Raw genomic sequence first — 23,655 nt, forward strand, 5'->3', positions numbered from 1 at the left:
CTAGGACCTGTAGGAACTCTGTCTGGGGATGGACATGTTTATAGATGCCATTTTTCTTAAAGAGTGCCATTTCTGATATTCTCCATCTACCTTGATAGCACCATTTTCCCCACCATGGTATTCCCTTGTGGTCCTTCCCTGTACAAACCACCAAGCCCAGAAGGCACTTCCCTACCCACAGCAGCCCTGACCTTGCCACAACCAGATGGCAATCTTGGCCTGAACCAGTGCTCTGCCCTGATGAGAGGCAGTCCTGCCCATCAACACACCAGCAGCAGTCACAGCCCAGTTACAACAGGAGGGAGCATACAACCTACAGAGGGGACAATCCTGGAACACTTGGTGAAAGGGAGTATTGTGTTCCTTGGTCCCATAGGACACTTTCTACATAGGACCACTCCTTCAAGACTAGACAATGAAACTGATCTACTTAATACATGAGAACATAAACAGAGTCAAGACATCAGAGAAATAACTAAACAAAACCAAGATAAGCAATCTACCTGATAGAGTTCCAAGTAATAGTCATAAAGATGCTCACTGAACTCTAAAAAATTCATGAACATAGTGAGATCCTCAGCAAAAAGATAGAAAATATAAAAAAGAACCAGTCACATCTGAAGAATATAGTAACTAAAATAAAAAATACATTAGAGGGAATCAACAGCACATTAAATGATGCAGAATAACAGCTTAGCTTAAAAATCACCAAACTAAACAGCAAACAAGAATTTTAAAAAATAAGGACAGTTTAAAGTACTTCTTGGGCACCAGGCATACTAATATTTGCATTATAGGGGTCCTGGAAGGCGAAGAGAGACAGAAAGGGGAAGAAATCTTATTTGAAGAAATGATAGCTAAAAATATTCCCTAACCTGGAATAGGAAAAGGACATCTAGGTCCAAGAGGCACAAAGAGCCCCCAAGAAGAGAAACCAAAAAATGTCTATACCAATTATAATTGAACGGTTAAATATTAAAGATAAACAGAGAATCTGAAATGCAGCAAGAGAAAAACAGCTACTTACATATAAGAAACCATGTCCCACCCCAAGACTATCAGATGACTTCTCAGCAAAAACTTTATAGGCCAGAAGGGAGTGGCATGATATATTCAAAGTGCTAAAAGGAAAACAAAACAAAACAAAAAACAAAACAAAACAAAGAAAACAAAAACAACAACAACAAAAAACAAACCATACCAAACCAAACCAAACAATCCTGCCACCAAGAATACTCCACCCAGCAAGGTTGTCATCCAGAATTGAAGGAGAAATAGAGTTTCCCAGAAAAAAACAAAAGTTAAAGAAGCTTACTATCCCCTGTTAAGGGTTTTTTTTTTTTAAGATTTTATTTTTAAGTAATTTCTATACCCAACATGAGGCTCAAACTTGCAACCCTGAGATCAAGAATTGTATGCTGTACTGCCTGACCTAGCAGGCACCTCCAAGGGGACTCCTTTAAATGGAAAAGAAGAATAGAGTAAGATAATTATGAAACAAAAATCTGACTAGTAAAAGCAAATAAAGAGTGATGATAGTGGATCAAACACTTATATACCTGCTATGAAAATTAAAAGACAAAAATAGCAAAACAAACTATAGCTACAATAAGTAGTTAAGGGATACACTGAATAAAAAGGTGTAAGATATGAAGTAAAAAACATGAAATGTAGGAGGAAGTAAAAATGTACTGCTTTTAGAATGTTTGAACTCAAATGACCATTAACTTAAAATAGACTGCTATATGCATAGACTGTTTTATATGAACTTCATGATATCCGCAAACCAAAAACCTGTAATAGATACCCCCAAATGTAAAGATGGAAGAATCTATATATAACACTAAATTGTGAGGAAAGAGAGCAAGATAAGAACTACAAAACGAACTAGAAAACAATGAACAAAATGGGAATAGTTTATATCAATAAATAATTACTTCAAAAGTAAATGCACTAAATGTTCTAACCAAAACACATAAGGTGGCTGAATGAATAAAAAATGAGGCCCATCTATATGCTCCTACAAGAGATTCACTTTAGACCTAAAGACATACAGACTGAAAGTGAAGGGCTGGAAAAAAATATTCCATGCAAATGGAAAGTAAAAGAAAGTTGTGGTAGCAATGCTTATATAAGACAAAAAGACTTTATAGTAAAGGATTATCAATTTTGTTTATCTTTTCAATATAAACTCTCAACAAAGTGGGTAAAAAGGGAACATATCTCAGCATAATAAAAAGCCATATATGACAAACCCACAGCTCACATTATACTCGATGATAAAAAGGTGAAAGCTTTTCCTCTAAGACCAGGAAGAAGAAAAAATATGCCCACTCTTACCATTTTTATTCAAGATTGTACTTGAAGTCCTAGCCATAAGAATCAGACAAGAAAAAGAAATAAAAGGTACCCAAAATGGTAAAAAAAAAAAAGAAGTAAAACTGTCACTATTTGGAGATGACATAATATGACATATAGAAAACCCTAAAGACTATGACTACACTAAAAATAAAAACCAAACTACTAGAAGTAATAAGTTAATTCAGTCAAATAGAAAATTTGTAATTCAGTGCAAAATAGAAAATTAATACACAGAAATATGTTGTGTTTCTATACACTAATAATAAACTATAAGAGAGAAAATTAAGGAAATATTTTCAATTACAATCGCATTAAAAAGAATAAAATACTTAGAAATAAAGTTAACCAAGATGAATGACCTCTACTCTGAAAATTATAAGACACAGATGAATGAAATTAAAGATTACACAAATAAATGGAAAGACATACCATACTCAAGGATTGGAAGAATTAAAATTACTACAATGTCCATAGTACCCGAAACAATCTACATGTGTATTTCAATCCTTATTAAAATACCAATGGCCTTTTTCACCAATATAGAAAAAAAAATCCTAAAATCGTGTGGAAACACAAAAGTCTCTGCACAGTCAGAGGAATCCTGAGAGAGAACAAAGAAGAAGGTATTATGCTTTCTAATTACAAACTATAAAACAAAGTTATAGTAATCAAAACAGTATGTAATGACATGAAAACAGACACACTGATCAATGGAACAGAGAGCCCAGAACTAAACCCAGACTTATAGGGTCAATAAATCTATTACAAAGGAGATAAGAATACGCAATGGAGAAAAGATGGTATCTTCAATAAATAGCGCTGGGAAGACTGCAGAGCTACATAAAAAAGAAAAAAAAAGGTAACTGTATCTTATCTTACATCATGCATAAAAATAAACTCAAAATAGGTTAAAGATTTAAATATGAGAACTGAAACTATAAATTTCCTGAAAGAAAACATAGGTGGTAAGCTCTTGGACATCAGTCTTAACAACATACTTACAGATCTGTCTCCTCAGGCATGGGCAACAAAAAACAAAAATAAACTACTGGGACAATATCAAACTAAAAAGCATTTGGACAACAAAGGAAACAATCAATAAAATGAAATGGCAACTTACTAAATAGGGGAAGATGTTTGCAAATTGTGTATTAGATAAGGAGCTAATATCCAAAATCTATTGGGAAGTCATGTAACTCAATACCAAAAAAAAATCCAATTAAAAAAAAATTGTCAGAGGACCTGAGTAGACATTTTTCCAAAGAAGACATCCAGATGGCCAACAGACACATCAAAAGACCCTTGACACCACTCATCATCAGGCAAATGCAAATCAAAACCACAATGCGATACCACCTCACACCTTTCAGAATGACTAGTATCAAAAAGACAAGATATAACAAGTGTTGGCAAGGTTATGGAGAAAAGTGAACCCTCGTGCAATGTTGGTGGAAATGTAAACTGGTGCAACCGCTATTGAAAACAGTATGAAGCTTCCTCAAAAAGTTAAAAAAAGAGATAGTATATGATCTAACAATGCCACTTTTGGTATTTATCTTAAAGAAAACAAAAATACTAATTCTAACAGGCATGCATTTCCACAGTTATTGCAGCATTGTTTACAATAGCCAAGATAAAGCAACAATCTGTGTCTATTGATAGATGAATGGATAAAGATATGTACACATGTACACACACACGACACATGTGCACGTGTGTGCGTGCACGTACACACATGCACACTGGAATATTACTCAGCCATAAAAAGTAGTGAAATATTGTCATTTGTGACACTCATGGATGGACCTAGAAGTATTATGCTAAGAGAAATAAGTCAGACAGAGAAAGACAAATACCATATGGTTTTGCTGATATGTGGAATCTAAACAAAATGAATGAGCAAACAAAATAGGGTCATAATACAGAGAACAAACTGGTAGTTGTTGAGGGGGTTGGGCAAAATAGGTGAAGGGAATTAAGAAGTAGAAAATTTCCATAATAAAATAAATAAGTCACAGCAATGTAAAGTACAGCATAGGCAAGAGAGTCAATAATATTGTAATAATTTTGTATGGTGACTACTTATCACAGTGAGCATTTCACAATGCATACAAATGTCAATCACTATTTGCTTCAATAAAAAATAAAAAATAAAATTCAGGTTTGAACTCATAAAAACAATGAAATAAAATCACTAATTAGATTCATTAACAGACGATTACATGAAAAGGATGATACTTATAGACACTGTTCTCTCTTTTATTTTTTAATTTAATTATTTATCTCAGACATCTTGTTTAATGGCTAAATTAGAAAAGGTTAATGACATTTTATTGTATTTATATAGCATAATTTCAGGTGCCTATTGATTCATATTTTAATATTCCCCAGGTTTTTGCTGTTGCACACAATGCTGTTATAAACAGCTCTTATATGTTACATTGGTAATATTGTATAAGGTGAACAGAAAAAATGCAGTCCTGGCTGCTGGGTCAGAGCACATGTGCATTTTTATTTTTTAAGACATTACCAAACTGCCTCCAGAAATTTTGCACTGATTTATTCTCCCATCAATGTTTATGAGAGGCCTTGTCTCCCCACACACTTGCTGGTGCTGGAAATCATTAAGCTTTCTTACTGTTATTTTTCCAGTAGAAATATCCTTATTTTATTGTTGATCCAATTTGCTTTCCTTCAGTTGCTGATAATGCTTTTTGTATGCTTATTGGCCTTTGTGCTGTTTATATCTTTTGCCCATTTTTAAAATTTTTGGTTATTCATATTTCTTTCTTACTGATTTATAGAAGTTATTTTAAATCAACACTATTAGTCCTTTAATCTATCACTGTGATTACAATTTCCCATTTCATCTTCAATCTCTTGAATTTGTTAATATTATTTTGTGCCATAAAGAACTTTGGTAATGCACAGTATTACATGTCAGGCCATCTAGGATTAAATTACAATTCTGCTATTTTACTAGTGTTATGATCCTGGGAAAATTATGTGACCAATCAGTGCCTCAGCCTTCTCATCTTTAATATTGGTATTGATAAGATAACCAGCTCACTGGGTTTCATGAGGATGGATAAGGTTATACATGTAAAACTGTAACATAATGTATAATTTATAGTAGGTATATGTTAGTTCTCATTTTATTCTCCTAAGATCAAATTTATCATTCTTGTCCTGCATTCTTGTCCTACATTCTTGTCAGGACATGAACCCTGCTTGGAAGTCAGGGAATTTTTTAAATGTAAATTCCAAATTTTTTGAAAAACACATGACAGGAAATAAATAACTATTCTCAGATATACGTGGCCCATGATTTTATCCAAGGCTAATTGATTAAACAAGTCTGAGTGCATGTCCGGGCCTATGTGATCTCCCAGCAATTTGGAATGTTTCGGAATTTGTACAACTAGTGAAGAAAAATGTAGAAACTGGGACGCCTGGGTGGCTCAGGCGGTTGAGCATCCGACTTTGGCTCAGGTCATGCTCTCACGGTCTGTGAGTTTGAGCCCCACGTCAGGCTCTCTGCTGACAGCTCGGAGACTGGAGCCTGCTTGGGATTCTGTCTTCCTCTCTCTCTGCCCCTCCCCCGCTCATGCTCTGTCTCTCTCTCTCTCTCTCTCTCTCTTTGTCTCTGTCAAAAATAAATTTTAAAAAATTTAAGAAAAGAAAAATGTAGAAATTATTTAGGACTGCACATGCACAGTGATGTTTGTGCTAAGGCTTACATTTTCTAAATTCTGTCTGAAATTTGTAAGGGACCCTGTTGCTCATGAGGTTCTTCCTATGACTGGTGCTAAATAATAGGTGTAAAGGGACTAGTCTTTCTTGTAGAGGGTCTTGTTATCTTATTTCCAAGGCAGCATGTACTGCCCAGACATGTCCTCTATCTTTCTCACACACTCACCCATGGAATATGAAAGCTGCTTCATGCTGTTTGGGTGTTTTCTATGACACACAATGAAGGGCATAATTTGTTTTTGTTTTTGCTTTTTTTTAATATGAAATTTATTGTCAAATTGATTTCCATACAACACCCAGTGCTCATCCCAACAGATGCCCTCCTCAATACCCCTCACCCACTCTCCCCTCCCTCTCATCCCCCATCAACCCTCAGTTTGTTCTCAGTTTTTAAGAGTCTCTTATGTTTTGGCTCCTTCCCTCTCTAACCTTTTTATTTTTTCCTTTCCCTCCCCCATGGTCTTCTGGTAAGTTTCTCAGGATCTACATAGGAATGAAAACATGGTATCTGTCATTCTCTGTATGACTTATTTCACTTAGCATAACACTCTCCAGTTCCATCCATGTTGTTACAAAAGGCCATATTTCATTCTTTCTCATTGCCAATTAGTATTCCATTGTGTATATAAACTGCAATTTCTTTATCCATTCATCTGTTGATGGACATTTAGGTTCTTTCAATAATTTGGCTATTGTTGAAAGTGCTGCCATAAACATCGGGGTACAAGTGCTCCTATGCATCAGTACTCCTGTATCCCTTGGGTAAATTCCTAGCAGTGCTCTTGCTGGGTCATAAGGTAGATCTATTTTTAATTTTTTGAGCAACCTCCACACTGTTTTCCAGGGTGGCTGCACCAGTTTGCATTCCCACCAAGAGGGAAAGAGTGTTCCTCTTTCCCCACATCCTTGCTAGCATCTATAATCTCCTGATTTGTTCATTTTAGCCACTCTGACTGGCATGAGGTGGTATCTGAATGTGGTTTTGATTTGCATTTCCCTGATGAGGAGCGACGTTGAGCATGTTTTCATGTGCCTGTTGGCCATCTGGATGTCTTCTTTAGAGAAATGTCTATTCGTGTTTTCTGCCCATTTCTTCACTGGATTATTTGTTTTTTGGGTGTGGAGTTTGGGGAGTTCTTTATAGATTTTGGATGCTAGCCCTTTTTCCAGTATGTCATTTGCAAATATCTTTTCCCATTCCGTTGGTTGCCTTTTAGTTTTGGCGATTGTTTCCTTTGCAGTGCAGAAGCTTTTTATCTTCATGAGGTCCCAATAGTTCATTTTGCTTTTAATCCCCTTGCCTTTGGAGATGTGTCAAGTAAGGAATTGCTGTGGCTGAGGTCAGAGAGGTTTTTTCCTGCTTTCTCCTCTAGTGTTTTGATGGTTTCCTGTCTCACATTCAGGTCCTTTATCCATTTTGAGTTTATTTTTGTGAAAGGTGTAAGAAAGTGGTCTAATTTCATTCTTCTGCATGTTGCTGTCCAGTTCTCCCAGCACCATTTGTTAAAGAGACTGTCTTCTTTCCATTGGATATTCTTTCCTGCTTTGTCAAAGATCAGTTGGCCATACTTTTGTGGGTCTAATTCTGGGGTTTCTATTCTGTTCCATTGGTCTATGTGTCTGTTTTTGTGCCAATACCATGCTGTCTTGATGATTACAGCTTTGTAGTAGAGGCTAAAATCTGGGATTGTGATGCTTCCCACTTTGGTCTTCTTCTTCGATATTACTTTGTCTATTCAGGGTCTTTTGTGGTTCCATACGAATTTTAGGATTGTTTGTCCTAGCTTTGAGAAGAATGATGGTGCAATTTTGATGGGGATTGCATTGAATGTGTAGACAGCTTTGGGTAGTATTGACATTTTAACAATATTTATTCTTCCAATCCATGAGCACAGAATGTTTTTCCATTTCTTTATATCTTCTTCAATTTCCTTTATAAACTTTCTATAGTTTTAAGCATACAGATCTTTTACATCTTTGGTTAGGTTTATTCCTAGGTATTTTATGCTTCTTGGTGCAATTGTGAATGGGATCAGTTTCTTTATTTGCCTTTCTGTTGCTTCATTGTTAGTGTATAAGAATGCAACTGATTTCTGTACATTGATTTTGTATTCTGCGACTTTGCTGAATTCATGTATCAGTTCTAGCAGACTTTTGGTGGAATCTGTCGGGTTTTCCATGTATAACATCATGTCATCTGCAAAAAGTGAAAGCTTGACTTCATCTTTGCCAATTTTGATGTCTTTGATTTCCTTTTGTTGTCTGATTGCTGATGCTAGCACTTTCAACACTATGTTAAACAATAGCAGTGAGAGTGGACATCCCTGTCGTGTTCCTGATCTCAGGGGGAAAGCTCTCAGCTTTGAAGGGCATAATTTGTATACCCGTCCTGAGAGTTTCTAGGACAAGCAATACTTGAGTTATAGACACAGGGCAAAATACCTCCTTGGAAGAGAGCCAAGGTACGTTGTCCAGAGAGGACCAACATATACAAAACAAGGGGGAATTGCTTGGTTTCCAAGTGGACAAAACTCCATTTGGTGGTGTAACGTAAAGCTCTTTCCATGCAGAGAATGATTGGTCATGAAAAGGGAAAGACTGAATATATTGTCAGTGGGTCTGGACAGGTTTTTAAATTCTGTAGAACTTCCAAAGGGGAAGCACAAACCCCTTACCCCACTTTGCCTCAGCCCCAGATGCTTCTCTAAGTAGCATGGACTTGAAAGTGAAGGTAGAACCAGATTCATTTTCTAGCCTCATCATTGAACCCTATATATTTTTTTCTCTTTAAATGGGGCTGCTAATATGAAGCAATCAGGATTCTTAAGGGGATTAAGTTACTGAGGTGAATTTGTGAATGACACATCCGGCTGTTTACCTGCTAGTGTTTATGTTGTTGTTAATCACTCTCTTCAACATTGAAAGTGTTCTCATCATGGCTGTAGAAGGGGGATATCTCTCTCCTCGTGGTGTATTTCAATGTTTTGAAAGGGTCATACCCAGGCCACAAACATTCTACACAAATTCCATATACCTCTGGACATATTAATCCCCCAACACGGAGGGAGACCAGCAGCCAGAAATGGCAATGCTTTCCCCAAGCTCTTATCCTTACCTGATGCTTTGCTAACACCCCACCTTCATCTACAGCTACAGCTGGAAATCAAATCGTGGCCAATCTTGTTCTCTGAAGCTGTGCTCAAACTTCCAAATAGTACATTTAGGAAGTACTCTTGAAGAAGTTGTATAAAAATATGTATAAGTATAAGAATATGGAGGGGCACCTGGGTGACTCAGTTGGTTAAGCATCCAAGTTTGGATAAGGTCATGATCTCACGACTTGTGAGTTCGAACCCCATATCGGGCTCTGTGCTGACAGCTCAGAGTCTGGAGCCTGCTTTGGAATCTGTGTCTCCCTCTCTCTGCTCCTCTCTTGGTCGCACTCTCTCTCTCTCTCAAAAATAAGTAAACACTAAAAAAATTAAATATATATATATATATATATATATATATATATATATATGGATAAAGGAACCATTCTTTAGATAAAACCCCAGCATTTTCACTATTTATTTGGCAAATATTTATTAAGCATGTACTGCATCCAGGGCTTTGTGTAAGCTGTCATTTACTGACTGTGTGATAATGAACAAATAAATGAAAGATTTTGCTTATACATGGAGTTACGACAGTTATTTCAAATGAGATAATGTGCTAAAGAATCTGGTGCCTGGCATGTAGTAGGTGCTCATGAAATGTCAAACAGTTGCCATTGACACCATCTGCAATAAAATATATAATAATATGTTAAAATACTTAGTTCTAGGTTGGCCTGAAGTGTGTGTTATATGTATGTAGATTCAATGTTGAATTACTTAACATTAATGGGTTGTCAACCTTCTACATGATAGGACTTGTAATGATGACAAGAGGCTTTTATATACAAAGTACCTAAAAGTTCTAGAAAATTGTTATTTTTAACTCACTCCCACCCACTCTACTTAGATATTACAGACTTGAGAGAACAATTAAGGGAAGCATTTGAAAAGAATAATGGAAAATTGAATTCTATAGGATAAGGGCAAATAAAAAGAACTAATACATATTTTAAATAACTCCCCAAGGAACTTATTAGAGATTTGCATATTTGACTCTCATAAAATCTTGTAAAATGGATAATATCTTCATTTTTTTACAAGAAAAAATGAATCAGGGTAAGTTATACCCCTTGCTCAGCTAATAAAAGGCCTTGCTTGAATTTGAAATCAAGTTTGTTAAACATCAAGTTTGTATGCAATCGGAGATAGAAAAACAAACAAAATAATATATTAGAGTAACAGAAAACAAAAGTGCAAGCAAGAAAACCAGTATTGTCTATAATGACAGAATCTGGCTCTGGGTGGTGAGAATATACAGGGTGCTTTCTACCTTGAGAGTGTAGTGATATAAGATTTTCTGCTGTCAAATCAGGGATTCCTAGAAGTGCATAAAAATAATCACTGAATAAAAAGGTAAACAGTAAAAGAAGAAATAAGTCAGATACGATACTGGAAAAAGGAAAAAAATAATAAAACAAAGACAGTTATGTTAGGATTTAAGAGACTGGGGCTGAGGAAATTGACTCAAACCTGGTGACCAAGAATAATTAAACATAAGAAGTTTAGGGACGCCTGGGTGGCTCAGTTGGTTAAGCGTCCAACTCTTGGTTTCGGTTTCAGGTCATGATCTCACATTCGCTGAGTTCGAGACTGGTGTCAGGGTCTGCGCTGACAGTGTGGGACCTGCTTGGGATTCTCTCCCTCCCTCTCTCTCTCTCTGCCCCTCCTTGGTTTGCTTTCCCTCTCTCTCTCTCTCTCTCTCAGAACATTATATAAATAAATAAATAAATAAATAAATAAATAAATATTAAAAAAATAAGAAGTTTAGTCCAAATTCACCCTTCTTAGCACAATGCTTAACAAAGCTCTCTTGGTGCCAGATTTAGCTTGAGATTCACCATGGTATATAACACAGAGAGCAGGCATCTCAAAGATGGATGTTTTGGAAGAATAGAGGAGACCCAGCAGGGCATTGGTGTTGCCATATGAATGTGGAAGGTGGAAAAACCTGTGGCTGCAGATTTCTCTCTGTGAAAAGATTGAGGAGACATGGCTGTATTTCACCTGGAAGTCTCTGCGGGAAACTGAAGGCAAGGGGAGTCAAGATGAGAAGCTAGATATTTGACTAGAAAAAGTTCAGGCATTTGAAAACTCATGCCTACACAAAAACCTGAACTTGAATGTTTATGGCAGCTTTATTCATCATCACCAAATACTGGAAGCTAGAAAGACGTCCTTCAATGGGTGAAGAGATAAACTGTGGTATGTCCGTAATATGGAACGCTTGAAGAGATAATGGGAAAGAAGCTATCAAGCCACAAAAAGACACGGATGAATGTTAAATGCAGATGCTAAGTTAACAACGCAAGAAAGAAAGGTTACATACTGTGTGGTTCCAGTTGTATGACGTTCTGGAAGAGGCAAAACTAAAGCAATGATTGTGAAAGCCAAACCGTAGTCCTTGCCAGGAGTTTGGAGAAAGAGGAGGAGAGTTGATTAGGTAAAACATGGGAATTTTAGAGTGTTGAAATGTTTCTCTATGGTATTGCAGCTATATGGCAATATATATTTGTCAAAATCAATAGAAATTTAGAGCAAAAAGAATAAACATTAATGTATGCAAACTAAAAAAAGATACTCAGCATGGAGGTAAGGACATCCAGGATAGAATACTGAATATGACAAAATCATCTAACTCTATTACAAATGTATGAAACAACCTCACTGAATGGAGTTGAGGACGATGTGCTGATCTAGATAACTGGATATGATTGGAATCTGTAAGTCTAAAGGCTAAAGGACCTGTATACAATTTTGTACTCAGTGAAGTTGTTTCCCATGGGTAACTGGTTAATTTTATATAATAATAATAATAGTAGTAGTAATTATATATAATATAACATAATATAATATATATTATATATAGTATATATAGTAATTATATATATAGTAATATATAATATATAGTAATTATATATAATATAATATAATATAATATAATATAATATATAGTATATATAATAATTATATATAGTTATATATAATATATAGTATATATTGTAATTATATATAATATCATTATAATATATAATATGATATATTTTAATATTATATATAATATTTTAATATTATATATTTATTTTATTAATTTATAATATTTAGTATAATAATTATAATATAAAATATAAATGTTATATTTTATATGACTATATATATTATATGACTGTAATTATAGAACATATATATAATATATGTTATATTTTATATGATTATATATATAATATGACTGTAATTATAGGACATATATATAATATATATATGAATTGAACAATTAAGTAAATTGAATGATGCATGTGATGGTAGATTTGACTCAAAGACATAAATATATGTTTATACTCATGTTAGTGTGCATCCATCCATCTCCTTGTTCTTTCAGCTGGGAGGGTCTAGAGCTGGGAGGGTCTAGAGCTTGCAATATCTGAGAAACAATGAGCATACTTGGTATCCAGATGTTAGTTTCTAATACCATTATCCAATACAAGGAACCAAGGATCCTTGAAGAAATGACTGATTCTAAGATTAGGGCATGAAGGATACAGGATCAGCCTAGAATATCTTGCAATGCCGGAAAATAATATAATCCTGAAAAAAAAAATCATAGTGATGGGTGTGTGTCTAAGGGACACAGAATTCAACTGAAAGAGATCCCAATGGTCAAGGCTGGAACAATTTGAGCATGAAAACAAATACAGTGTTGGATTATAATCCAAATTACATAATAAATAGGCATGGGTCCAAACTGATTCAAAAAAAACTACTGGGTAAGTAAATAGGGGAAAAGAGGCAACTCTCTTGTGAGGAAGCATTTCTAATGATTTCCGTAGATGGTTTGCTCTTCAGGTGGTAGAGCAGAGTCTTTACTCCTAGTGTGTGGGCTGTGCATGATGACTTTCTTAGAAAGAATAGAGTATGGGGGTGACTGGGTGGCTCAGTCAGTTAAGTGTCCAATTTCAGCTCAGGTCATGATCTCATGGTTCATGGGTTTGAGCCCCAGGTCGTGCTCTGTGCTGACAGCTCAGAGCCTGGAGCCTGCTTCAGATTCTGTGTCTCCCACTCTCTCTACCCTTCCCCCACTCATGCTCTGTCTCTGTCTCAGAAATAAATAAAAATATTAAAAAAATAAAAAAAAATAATAATTCAGTATAGAAAAGGGGAAAAAAGAATAAATTTACATTGAAGAAACCTGATGAGTCAACTGATCAGATTAACACTGATGGTGATGAGTCACATTAATAGTGTGTATCCTTGACATGATGTCATGAGAATGGCATGTTACCTCTACGATCTTCCTCCCTCCCCCAAACATATCACCCCAGTCTAATCATGGCAATAACATCAAATGAATCCTAATTGAAAGACTGTCTATAAAACACTTAACTGGTGGTCCTGAAAACTCTCATGGTCACCAAAAGCAAGGAAAGTCAGGAAGTGTCACAGCCAAGAAGAGCCTAAGGAATCTTGATGACTAAATGTAATATGGCATCACGCATGGAATCCTGGAACAAAGAAAGGAAACTGAGGGAATCTGAATAAAGTATGGATTTATTGATTCATTAATTATAGCAGAGGTACCAGACTAATATAGGATCTTGATGAGGGGTATATGGAGACTTTCGGTGCTAATTTCACAATTTTTCTATAGATTTCAAGCTGTTCTAGGATAAAAATTTTATAATTTTTTTAAGTCAGAAAAAAAACTTCAGATAAATCTTGTCCATGTGGACAGTATTTTGAAATTAACCCCTCATTAATTCTTATGAAAGCTTCATAAATCCCAGGGAATAAGCATTTACTGATTCAAAGATTTGTCTTATGAAAAGCATAATGAATAAAAAAAGGAGAGGTGAGAAATATTTCAGCTTCATGGAGTTCTGCCATATTTATTTAGGGAAGGACAATCCATAAGCACAAAGTATTGTCCTTTAAAATACAAAGTATGCACATATACACACATACTGGGTCAGCATAAGAGAGAATATTTATGTCACTGTTCCCAAATTCCATCTTTAGCCTTTTCCGATATTCACGATGTTCCCAGTTTACAACCTTTCCTCTAGAAGAGGTTCAATGCAGAATGCAGCCCATGTATTGCAAGTTTGGCAAAGAACAGAGAGATACACAACTTTTGCGAAAGCACAGATATATGAATTAACATGTTTTAAGGAAACCCCGCAAACATGTTAAGATATAAGAGAGATATGGTAAATCCAACAACAAAAAGTCAACTCTATATTACACCAAGGATTGTAGCCTGTGTGTCCAGCCACCTCCTCCTTCACTTTTAGCAGATAAGCTCACCTTCTTCACTGGGAAAATAAGAGTATTCGACACAGACTTTCAACTTCATTTTTCACTATATGATGTTGTGCAGATTAAGAGTTAACAGATGTAAAGAAATTAGAACAATACTGAGAACCTATTGTTATTATATAATTGTTGTTATATATTATAATTATTAGTGTAGGCAATAGATATACATATAGCTTCCTACAGGTACCTTGAATTCAATATCTAAAAAATTAAAAAAAAAAAAGTCTTGTTTTCCGTTAACCCTACTTCTCCAACTAAGATCCTTAACTCAGTGAATGAGGTGTAATTCCAAAATTCAGATGTTAGTGCAGCTTCAGTTTTATTCACTTTACCTTCTAACTGTCTCTTGATTTGATGGCTCCTCAGAACCCCCAGTCCAGCTACTTCGGTTCCTTACAGGTGGACTGATTCTCAGCCTGCTTCTCCTTCTGTCATCTCCATCCCTCCCATGAACTGGAGACAAAGGGACCTCTTGAAAACATGCATCCTTATCATGTTGTTTTTCTTTTAGCCATGACCATGTTCCTGACCAATTCTCCAGTCTCATCTCTTGTTCTGCTTCATTTTCTACCTTGCTTTAACTTCTCAAATTTCTAATATTTGTATCTTGCTGTTTCAACTTAGAAAGTTAAATGGTCTTCCAGTGTACATTTCCTCTTCTAGAATATTTGGTCACTTTCAATCTTCGTGGCCAAGTTCAAAATTCATCTTCGGTATCATGTCCTCTCAAAAGGCTTCGTTACACCTCCAAATTGGGCTGATATGGTCCTTCTATTCTTTCACAGGTCTTCCTGTGTATAAACTACCTGTACTTCCTAAAAAAGAATCATATTGCTTATTACATTTTATATCAGTGTTTCTCTAGTTGCCATCAGAATCATCTGGATGGTATATTAAAATATAAATTGTATGAGCCACTCCCAGAGTTTTTGAAATAGTACTTCTGGGATGGGATTGGAGAATTTGAATGAAAAAATTCCTGGTTGATGCGATTCTTGCTGACGTGGGCTATCTTGTCTGATTCCAGATGCTTCCCGTTGAAACAGTCAGTGTCCCAAGGTTTACCCTCAGTGCAGCATGAAGTTGTTGTAGCTTGGTTCTTGGTGGGAAGAGAGAGACAGTATAGATGCAGAGTTCTGACAAAGCACCAACCCCAAGGAGTCAGATAATTGGAATTCCACCACACCTTAAGGATGAGAGTCATTTTTCCTCAGAAGCAAAGAAATACATTACAATAAATAAAGACTCCCTATCATAACCATTATAAGTTATTATAATAATACCCTTATTTAAAAGCTGCAGCATATTCCTTAGATGATCTAGTGCAAAAGCTTCATTTTATATTTAAGGATAACTTTCTAGGGCTCAAGTTCTGTATTTGTGGAGAGTCACATTAAAATTGGTGATCAATTAGTAGTGAGTTGGCTCAACCCCCAGCACTAAGAATCAGGACTTGGATACATTCTTGGAAAGGGATGCCCAACAGGCAATAATCAGGGATAAGCAGACATCTGAACTCATGAGGCTCTTGGGACAGCATGCAAGGTAGTCCAGTCATGGAAATGACAGCAAGAGTAAGGGGCAATCCAAATCCAGTGACAGAGGCCCCCAGGCAGATAAACTTTCAAATGCCAGGTATGCTACTATCAGCTATGTGGTCTTCTCCGAACCTCCCTTTTCTCTACTGTAAAATGAGGATTCATATACAGAGGTCAGGACTGTTGGGAAAAGACCAGCCAAGAAATACAATTTTGTCTAACTGGAATGACAGTGACCACTCCCGCCAGGTAGGCAGTTAACATGGGGATCCAGGCACAGTATAGTTAGGTGAGGCCCTGGTCACAGTCTACAAAGTGAGAGCTCAAATCTGGTTCCTGAACAGAGGAACTGAGATGGTCATTGTCAAATCTCCCTTGGGAGAAACATAAGTTCTTGGGGGTCTTTCCTTGCTTGATCCCCCTCCTCTTTGTTCCTCATACTTCTTCACTTACTATTCAGTTTTAAGATTAATTAACAGAATCACCATTGCTCCCAGAAAGACTTCTATGAAATGGGCTGAAGGAAATGGGATGATGTCCTTCTCCTGGGCTCCAATATGTAGTCTCATGGTGTCATCTCCTCCATTGTCGGTCTCTCCTCTTTCAGGGCAGCTACCGTATTGGTTCCTTTTGTTGCTCTCTAGCATTTACCACAGGCCCTGACTCGGAGAAGACAGTCTCTTCATGTTTGCTGAGGTGAGTTGAATTCTCTCTGAAAAAGATGGCCCTGGTGTGTTTTGGAGGACAGCAGCTCATTGCACTGTGTGAGGCTGGCCAAGGTCACAGCTGGATAGAGACAGGGGCTGTTTATGTTATGTCAGTTGTTCATTTCATGATTCTATGCTGTGCTCATATGCAGTGCTCTGTAGAGTCCGAAAAACTTTCTCATCTCTAGTGATGATATAAAAGGAATAACAAAGTTAAAGAAGCTCATATCATGACATCAGTGAGAGAAAGTGATCCTAAAAAGTGCTAGCTATAAGTAAGTCTATACCCAGCAGCCAACTTCTTTCTCTTTGGCACAGGCTTTCACCTAGTTGGAGAAGAGTATCAAATGTTAAGGGAAGGTAGATGAGATGATAAAGTATAACCATCTTCAGTAGCAAAAAGTCCTTCTAGTACATGACATTAGCTGCCAAAGCCTGAAGGCAGGACAGTAATGCAGTAATATGGAGCCAAATCTCCTGTGGGTCAGAGAATCAGGAGTGTGCATGGAGAATAAAAACTGCCCAGTGACCCCAGAAGGAGGTAGCCAGGCTAAAAAGCGGAGAGAGGTCTCCCACAGTTCAGAAAGTTAATGACTTGTCTTTAAGAAATAAATAAATCTCTGAAGACTCACCAGTGCTTAAATCCTACATCTTCTGAAGGGAAAGTCCTGCTCTGAAAATATCGGAAGCTGGACCCATTCTCCCATACAAGCAAACTGCAAAAGGAAAGTAGGTGCTGTTTTTTTGAAGGTAAATGTATTTATTTTCATCTTCATTGTTCAATTGCATATAATGCCTGGCATGCTGTCAAAATTTGTAAAATATGCAAAGAAGGAAGAAAATATGATCCATACTCAAGTGGAGTCAATATAAGTCAGCCAATATACATAGATTCAGTTTTTGGAAGTAGAAGATAGGGCTTTATCCTACTTATGTATGGCAACATTGCTGGGGGAGGGGTGTGAAACATAAACCCATACAATCTCTTTGGAAAATAGTTTAACAGTTTCTAGTAAAATGTAACATTTTATCATATGACCTAGCAACTATAAGCTTGGTATATACTGAAGGGAATTAGAAACATATCCACACAGACTGGTACACAAGTGTTCATAGAAGCTCTCTCCAAAACCTCTAAAAACTGGACTCAAATTCATCAACAAGGAAATGGAGAAACCAACTATAGTATAGTCACATAATAGAATACTACCGAGGAATAAAAATGTAGAAACCGCTACATGTTTGTTGATGCCAGCAGCAATAATGAATCTCAGAAACATTATAGTAGACAAAAGAAGACTGACACAAACCTGTAAATCCTGTATGATTCTATTTATTTAAAACTCAAAGAGATAATTCAATCAATAGAAGATAATTTAAATTGATAGTTACAAAGTAGATCAGTGATTATTTCAGGCATAGCAGCTTGAGTGGGTTGGTGTACAAAGGATTTTTTTTTTTTTTTTGGCCTGATAGAAGTATTCTATATCTTGATTTTGGGTTGCTTCCATGATGTATATACTCACCCAAATTCATTAAAATAGGGGGACACTTTAGTGTATGTACAACTACACTTCACCAATTTGATTTTAATTTTTTTAACGTTTATTAATTTTTGGCAGAGAGAGACAGAGCATGAGTGGGGGAGGGGCAGAGAGAGGGAGACACAGAATCTGAAGCAGGTTCCAGGCTCTGAGCTGTCAGAACAGAGCCGGACGTGGAGCTCAAAGTCACAGACCATGAGATCATGACCTGAGCTGAAGTCGGACGCTCAACCGACTGAGCCACCCAGGCGCCCCCACCAATTTGATTTTAAAAGATGAAGGTGAAATGCTTGCATTTTGCCTCAAACAAAAGTGGAAGAATTTATCTGTGTCAGACATGGACTACAAGAATTGCTGAATATAGGGGCGCCTGGGTGGCTCAGTCAGTTGAGCGTCCAACTTCGGCTCAGGTCATGATCTCACGGTCCGTGAGTCCGAGCCCCGCGTCGGGCTCTGTGCTGACAGCTCAGAGCCTGAAGCCTGTTTCAGATTCTGTGTCTCCCTCTCTCTCTACCCCTCCCCTGTTCATGCTCTGTCTCAAAAATAAAATAAACGTTAAAAAAAAAAAAAAGAATTGCTGAAAATAGTTTTCATAACCAAGAGAAATGGCTCCAGATGGGAACCTACATCTGAAGGAAAGAGTGAAGGATATCAGACAGTCCCTTTTCAGAATGTCTGTGTGCATGCCTGCCTGCCTGTCTGTCTCCTTCCATTCCCCATCTCTCCCAAGAGCTACTTCTGGCTTTGTGCATCTCTATGGGGGCACTGACCTTGCCACAGAGTAAGTGGATCTTTATATTTCTGATTAGTTTGGTTTTGTGTGTCCCAACGGTGTGGACAATGGTGGTCCTTCTTACCAACATTTTCATAGCAATTAGCATGGTTCCAGGCCCACTGAATAAATGAATGATTGTAAAAAAAAATCTTAAAAATGCATGATTTCATGAAAATAAAAATGAAATAAAAATAAAATGATGTTGAAAAAAATAGTTTCCTATGTTTCTTTTTTTTTTTTTTTTTTTTTTATTTTGAGGTGGGGGAAGAGGAAAGAGAGAGAGAGAGAATGAATCTTAAGCAGGCTTGTTCCACACTCAGTACAGAACTTGATGCAGGGCTCGATCTCATCATCATGAGATCATGACCTGAACTGATATCAAGAGTCAATCACTTAACTGAGCCACCCAGGCACCCAGTTTTCTACTTTTCATAAGAAGTCATTGATAAGTGGGGTGCCTGGGTGGCTCAGTTGGCTAAGCCTCTGACTTTGGCTTAGGTCATAATCTCACGCCTCGTGAGTTCTAGCCCCAGGTCAGACTCTGTGCTGACAGCTCAGAGCCTAGAGCCTGCTTCAGACTCTGTGTCTCCCTCTCTCTGTTTCTCTCCCACTTGCACTGTCTCTGTCTCTCAAAAAATGAATAAATGTTAAAAAAATGTTAAAAAAAAAGAAGTCATTGCCAAGATCTTAAAGTCTAGTGACCAGTTGTCATATTTATTTATCACTAAAAGAAAATCAACATCACTATTCCTTATTAAACATGTACTCCAGGAGACATAACTAAATAATGTGGCTTCCACACTAAAACAGCTGACAATCTAGCTGAGACTATTGAAAGGTCTATAGGGGCGCCTGGGTGGCTCAGTCGGTTAAGCGTCCGACTTCAGCTCAGGTCACGATCTCATGGTACGTGAGTTCGAGCCCCGCGTCGGGCTCTGTGCTGACAGCTCAGAGCCTGGAGCCTGCTTCAGATTCTGTGTCTCCCTCCCCCATTCATGCTCTGTCTCTCTCTGTATCAAAAATAAACATTAAAAAAAAAAAAAAAAGAAAGGTCTATACGCAACACAACACACCAGGTGTTAGGTACATGACCAGCAGTGAGTGTCCAGAAAGCTCTTTTGTTGAGCAATGTAGCATGACTCATGAGATGACTTCATGAGAAGATGTCATTTGAGCAGGACCTGAACGAAAGCAGAGAAGAGAGAGCATGTGCAGTTGGGTTGGTAGACCGATTTGACCCATGATATTTTGGTTGAAAAATGGAGGATATTTCTAGGGACAAAGGAGACCAACTGAGGAGATAGATTTTATATGCAAAATATTGTGAGACAAGACCACAAAGGGTACGGGGAGATCAGATTAAGAATGATATTGAAGCAAGTGACAATCACTTTATCTGCTATTATAGAGATACCATTGGCCTCTTAATTTCCTTTAGAGTGAATCACAATCATTACAAATGCTTTTGCTTCTCCTACTCACTGCTCCCATATTGCTAGCAATCTCTCAGTGACTTTTATGTGCCATTCATTGTGTGAAGCATTTTATATACACTATGTTAAAAACTATCCCAACAACCCTAAACTGAGAGATAGTCTACTGACATTACCCTAGGTCGAATAAGTAATAAGCAGCAGAAGAAAGAATCTAATTGAATTCTTCAACTCCAAAAAGCCATCTCATTTTCCTATGCTACATGATTAAAAACAAGGTTTAGTGTTTCCAAAACCCCTTAGGCATCAGATAATCTTCCCGTCTCACGTTATTGTCACAAGATGTGGTAGACTAAGCTTCACAGTCCCCATCTATCTCCAATTACATTTAGATTAATAATCATGGTCTTGTGAAAAAGATGGTTACTTCTCTGCTTCCTCCCTTGCCCCCTAGCAGTCCCCATGCCTTGCAGAAGATGGAACTTAATGGTCTATGACAACTTTAAGAAAAGAATTCACCCCGTAGTTGGAAAGGAACATTTCTTAGAGTTTTGCCTTTTAAACTGCTTGAACATTCCCAAGAAATAGGGTTCTTACAGATCTGGCTTCTCTCACAGCTCCTGCACTGACATCACACCCTCTAGAAAGAGACTGAGCTGTGTTTGAAAGAGAATTTTAGGGTGATGAGGTCCGCAGATTATTTTTTTTACACACCATTTCGTGAAATATTAAATGTGTCTAACAACCCAAATTGCAAAATGAATGAGGATGTATGCTTTGCACCCCATGTGGTTCTCTCTATTTAGCAGGATTATTTCCTGGTTTTGTAGACACAAATCACTTTTTAATGATCTTTCTCATTCAGACATTTGATCTCCTAAAGAGCTGTTGGAATATAAAGTGAGGGAGGGAATGGTTCACTGACTCTGGTTCAGGCACCATTCAAATATCTCAAGACCTAATATTCTATTTTAACATGGGTCCTTTGAAGTTATCTTTGTGTGATTTCTGGAGCAAGTAGGAGCCCCTGCTCACTGATTGGAAAGGTTCTGTCAGCTTTGTGGGCATTAAAGTCCTCAGAGAACAGACTCTGCCAGTGAGTTAAGATGATCAGAAACAGCAGGTTAAATTTCCCTTGGAGAATCATTCTTAAGATAGCACATCAAGAGACAAATACATCACCAAATTATGTCTGCATCCTGACAGAAGACACAAGAAGAGAAAAATCATTCTCCTGGCGAGTGGCCCTTAGGTCTCCCTGAGGTGAAACAGCCTTACTCTGTGAAGAAGGTGTTTTTTGTTGTTATTCTTTTTCCACATTCTTTTCTACTGCTGCTTCTTCCATTCACTTCTCCCAGATGATGTATCACCATTTCAAAAACAGGCATTCAGTGTTCATTTGTGACTCTTTTCCACTGACCACTGTAAATATAAACAGATACGAAACAGAAACATGCATGGGTTCATGTGACAGAAACGGATAGAGTTTTTCTAGAAAGCACTGATGATATCTTCACAATACACCCAATAGACCGAGCCCCATGAAAGCATTTCTTCCTCAAATCTAGCTGGCATACTAACATGTCCCTAAGGGTCTGGAAGATATTGCCATTTATAACTACCATTGGGAACATGAAGCTCCCATATTCCTTAAAAATACTTTTGTATGTGTCTTAATTCTATTTTTCAACTAAACACTGACTTTCTTGAATACAAGAATCTGCCCAGCTGAATCTGAGATATCTGTTATTCTAGACTTTATTCTTTATCAATTTGTTTTTTGGCATATCACGTCTCAGTCTGTTTGTGCTACGCTGTAGACGAAGTTACTTTGATTCACCTACCAACTCACTAGCTGACTCATCATTTGTATCCATTCTGTTAGAATGCTGTCTGTTAAAGTTTTTAAATCTTTTTATTTTTTTAAACTTTTTTAAATGTTTATTTATTTTTGAGAGAGAGAGAGAGAGAGAGACACGCAGAGTGTGAGCAGGGGAGGGGTGGAGAGCGAGGGAGACACAGAATCTGAAGCAGACTCTAGGCTCCGAGCTGACAGCATACAGCCAGATGCGGGGCTTGAACCCAAGAACTGTGAGATCATTACCTGAGCCTAAGTTGGATGCTCAATCGATGGAGCCACTCAGGAGCTCCTAAATGTTTTAAATTTTAATTTTGGAAGCACATTCTCAAATTCTCATGACTTTATCTGACAATTTGCAAACCTGATGCCATGTTCTCTGGTTATCTTCAAAGGCTTGAATTCCTCAGCTATCTGATGTCCTGTTTTTGGTTCCTTTCATATTGTTGATTGAATTTCAAATCTCAGTGGGTTGTAATTATTCTGTTTTGGTAAATTCCTGTTTAACTGCCTGTGTTGTATTCTAAAACTGCCTGTTAAGGGAGGAGCCCGGGCAAATGCTATAATAGGTTTTCCTCTGGGCCTTGGGATCATCCTGTTTTCCCCCCAGCCTTGAGGCAGTAGTTGTATAAGTAATTTCCCTCTAACCTGACCTTTGAACAAAAGCCCTTGCAGACAGCTCCTTTGTGTGAGCCAGGTTGGGGGGAAAACGATGAAGGTTTACCTTCTATGAGTATAAAGCCTTTAACTTCTTGACTTCTTTTATCTGATGGTAAGAAGTCCCTACTCTTGATTTCAGCTCAGGTCCTGATCTCAACAATGATTTATTGAACATCTGCTGTGTAATGACTACTGGTCCAGGGCTTGGAATTCAGCAATGAGCCAAAGAGACAAAGGCCCTGTACTTACGGGTCAGATTGGAGAATAAGATAATTAAGGGAAAAAAAAAAAAACATATAGATATAGTCTAATTGATGTGGTCTGAAGTTTGGGTCCATGAGCAAATTGCCAAGAAAATTTTTGAGCCATTTTTGGTGCCAAAAGGTGTTTTTATTATAGCAAGGGGACAGGGGACAAAAAGAAGTGCATTAAGAAAAGTGTCTGACTATACAAGATGTTCTAGTCTATGGAAGGAAAGGTGATGTTAAGGCTCTAGGAAATCAAGTTTAGGTTTCTGGAGGTTTTGCCATTGGTAGTTTTTTGTTTTTTGTCTTTTTG

The sequence above is a fragment of the Acinonyx jubatus genome, chromosome C1 (assembly GCF_027475565.1).
Source record: "Acinonyx jubatus isolate Ajub_Pintada_27869175 chromosome C1, VMU_Ajub_asm_v1.0, whole genome shotgun sequence".
NCBI classification, from domain to species: domain Eukaryota; kingdom Metazoa; phylum Chordata; class Mammalia; order Carnivora; family Felidae; genus Acinonyx; species Acinonyx jubatus.